This window comes from Arachis hypogaea, chromosome 19 (assembly GCF_003086295.3).
Source record: "Arachis hypogaea cultivar Tifrunner chromosome 19, arahy.Tifrunner.gnm2.J5K5, whole genome shotgun sequence".
NCBI lineage: Eukaryota > Viridiplantae > Streptophyta > Magnoliopsida > Fabales > Fabaceae > Arachis > Arachis hypogaea.
This window is the reverse complement of record NC_092054.1, coordinates 106,544,391-106,548,752: the sequence shown is the minus strand read 5'-3', so window position 1 is coordinate 106,548,752 and position 4,362 is coordinate 106,544,391.

Below are 4,362 nucleotides of genomic sequence, written 5' to 3'. Positions count from 1 at the left end.
AACCGATCTAATCTCCCTTCTCGTGGCAATTTCTCTATGACAATCTTTAGGTCGTAGAACTCGTTGGAAGAATGCCCATAGACTCGTTGGTATTCGCAATACTCTGTCTGACTTCCTCCTCTTTTGTGTTTAATCGGGCGAGGTGGTGGGATCTTCCCAGTGTTGCATATCTCTCGGTAAACGTCTACAAGAGACCCCGAAGAGGCGTGTAGTTGTGGTACTTTCTAGGTTTCTCAGTAGGTTGATCTTCTTTTTTCTTGGACTTTTTATCATTATCCCGAGGTGGGTAGGAGAATCCGAAGTTTGAGGTTTCTCCTAATCGAGAGTTCTCCTCCATATTGATGTACTTTTCCGCCCGCTCTTGTACCTCGTTCAGAGATGTTGGGTCTTGATGCGTGGCAAGATTACACCGTTGATCTAGTTTTTTACAAAATTAGAATTCCTATCGTTGAAAGTATAGCCTAGACCAACGGTCAATCCCTAATTCAAATGTTTAATCCAAAAGATATGTCACAATTCAAAACCAATTCAATTCTGGGAGTTTCAGTTCCCGAGTCGTCTCCGAAGGACACTTGAGACCAATGAGTGTGCAATCTTGGTTGTGAGGATCATGGGGTTTGCAATAAAGAGATAAATATATAAAGCAATAAAAAAACATGCAAAATTGTAATAAATGAACTAATAAAGGAATTAATGAAGTAACTATGCAATATAGACAAGTAAAGTGTAAAAGGAACTAATGTAAATGTGTATAAAGGAATTGAAGCATAAAAGGTATCTTGGCTTGGAGTGAGCTAAGGGTCTTTTCCTTGTTGGAACCACAACTATGCCAACTAGAATGGATCAATCTCATTTGATCAACTCTCACATCGGAAAGTAAGTTAAGTGAGCATAAGTGTTCTTAACCCATAAATCCTAAATTTCTTGTTAATTACCTTACTAACAACATAGCGTTAGTGGGGATAAGGACAATTAACAATCCAAAATTGACACTAAATGTTGGACATTCCAACTCTAGGAACCCAATTTCTCACTTTCCCCAAGCCAAGAGATAGAAAACTAGCCCAAAATCATGCTTGACATTTTGTCAAACACTTGGTGGGCAAAAACCTTAAACATGGGAAAAATGAGAAAAATCTTGAAGCCAAAAGTAACAAATGATCTCAATCAACAATAAAGACTCAAGAAAGTATGTAACAATCATCAAACATCAAATTCATCAACAAGAAATAGAAATTGCAAAGGAGAAGTGAAATTAAACTATAACTTGAATTATAAGAAAGTGTAAGAACAATGTAACCATGAAGAGTAATAACAAAGAGATACTTATAATGGGAATTAGCGAAATCCAAGATCAAAATTGAAATGGCACTTGAATGTAAAAACCCTAGTATAAACCCTAGTAGAGAAGATGATGAAAAACTTAAAGAAAAACTACACTAAAAGCTATCTACTACTACTCCTAAGCTATTCTAATGTTATGCTCTCCTACTCTCTTCATTCTCCCTTCCTTATGAGCTAAACGGCTTTAGAAATGGGCCTTATTTCCACTAAAATCGCGAGTCATGTGACATTTTAATGAAGGCATGTGCGTCCACCTATGCGGACACACAGACATGTGCGTCTGCACACTCTGCGAAAAATCTCGACTCGTGCGTACGCACAGGAGGTTGTGCGCCGCGCACGCTCGGTGATGCTTGAATGGACGCACGACGCAGCTTACGCGTACGCGTGGCCTGATCCGATGGCTGTGCGTAAGCACGTAGATCTGTGCGCACGCACACTAGGCTGAGCTCTTCTCCTTTAATTCTTCATGCTTCCTCCACTTTGAATGCTCTTCTTCCATTTTCTCCAAGTCATTCCTGCCTTATACCTCTGAAATCACTCACAAATAACATCAAGGCATCGAATGGAAGGTAAATGGAATAAAATTAAGAAAATTAGGCACAAAAGAGCATGTTTTCATAATCAAGCACCAATTAGGAGGAAAGTTCAAATGCATGCTATTTAGTGGAATAATTGTAAGTTTATATGATGAAATCCATTCAATTTCAACCAAAAATCATCATCAAATATGGATTCATCAATTCCCCCATACTTAAACACTAGCATGTCCTCATGCTAAACACATTCAAAGGAGATAGATGAAAGGAAAATGAATTATTCTATGTACTACCTAAATGCATGCAACTAGCCTAAGGGTTACTACCAATATGTACTATGCAAAGAGTTGGTAAAACAAACCATGGAATCCCAATCCATCACAGGAAGGCTTTGGGGCAAATGCAAAGAGTTTATGCACTAAAACCAATATCCAAGGAATTGAATTAAAATTTTCAAAACTAATCAACACACAACTTGTAAGAAGATACAACATGAGATGCAAGAACATATAATTGAGCGATCGAACCGCTCACCGGATGTGTATTCACTCAATTCGCTCAGTGTGTAGGGCTTAATCACTCAATTCTCCTTTTATCATGCTTTTCAAAAATTTTCACTTCACTTAACAATCAACTAGTATTTGATGCATGAAAGACAAATATCATGAGGTCTTTGGAGGGTTGTAATGGGGCCAGGGTTTAGGTAGGATAAATATGGTTAAGTGGACTTAAAGAATTAGTTCTTTGATTAGTTTAAGTGCCCACCTAATCCTATATCGCCTATATACTTATAACAATGCAACCTAGCTACCCAATTTTCCTCCTATCTCACCTTACTCATGCACTCTTTTTTCAAAACATGAACATATGCATCCTTTATTTCAACTTTTTATTTCAATTTCTATTATGCATAGTTTTTTTTTAATTATTTCTTGTCTTTGTTAGCACAAGAGATGCATATGACCTAAAACAAAGAACACATGAGCATTTTTCCAATTGCCAATTTTTCACAATAAGTTCCCTGTCTTATCACCAATGCTTCCCACTAATTCCCCCCGACACTTAGAATATACACACTAATCCACCAAGCTAATCAAAGAGTAATTCAAGGACATCAATAATTTTTCGCTTAAGGGGTAATAATGTGCTAAAATTAGAACAAAAGGGAATTACAGGCTCAACAGGGGTTCACAATGGTGAGTACAAGGGTTGGCCATAAAGGATGGTGAGTTCAACATCAAAGATGGCATCAATCATGCTAAATGAGTCCAAACAAGAAATACAGGATATAAAGAATCATGCAAATCAATTATCACAATAAAAAAGGAGTAAAAGCACACCAGAACAAACATTATGGTTGAAAATACAACCATCTATCAAGGCTCAAATATTGTAAGGTATGTTGTTCTAGCTTTTTCCTATGTTCCACAAACAAAATACTTCAAGCAAGTCGAAAAACACAAAATTTTTTCAATTCAACCGATGGTATGCCCTAAGAAATATTTAATGGAAATTCCTTGGTGTTTCACCAAACTTATTCATTCTATCATGCAACATGCAAACATTAACTACCATATAACTATGAACTATTAAGAAATATATACAAACAAACCAACTAAGATGCAATAAAGATAAAGCTACTAAAATTGAGCAAAAAGAACTAAAAGAGTATTGTAAAGTGTTTTGAGAAAAGAAATTTTTACCCCCACGAAGTTGATCTTCCCCCACACTTAGTTCTTGCACGGTCCTCCGTGCTTGCTTAGGATTCGGGGCCACCTTTAGCTGGTGGTATCAGGAATGGGTTGGTCACTGATAAACCGCTATTTTACGGTTTATCTTGTACTTAATTTAGTGGATTTTATCCATTATTCTCACACTTATTCATTAAATTTGCATGTTTTACATTTTCCTTCCTAATTTTGTGCTATGATTGAAAACATGCTTCTTTGGCCCTAAATTTGCTAATTTTAATCCTCTCTTATTACCATTCGATGCCTTGATATGTGTGTTAAGTGATTTCAGGCTTTATAGGGCAGGAATGACTTAGCGGATGGAAAGGAAGCATGCAAAAGTGGAAGGACTACAAGAAATTGAAGAAATTGCTAAGCTGTCAACCCTAACCTCTTCGTACTAAATTGACCATAACTTGAGCTACAGAGATCCGAATTAGGCGGTTCTAGTTGCGTTGGAAAGCTAACATCCGGGGCTTCAAAATAATATGCAATCTGCGATAGTTACCATGCAGTTAGGTGACGTGCACTCATGGATCACGGGTACGCATGACCTTGCTTATGTTCAACGATGCGTACGCGTAGACGACGCGTACGCGTGACAGAGCCACGTGCTGGACGTATCAAAAATCGCTGGAGGCAATTTCTGGGCTGTTTTTGGCCCAGTTTCACGCCCAAAAACACAAATTAGAGGCTACAAAGTGGGGGAATCATTCATTAAACATCTCATTATTCATACAACTTTCATT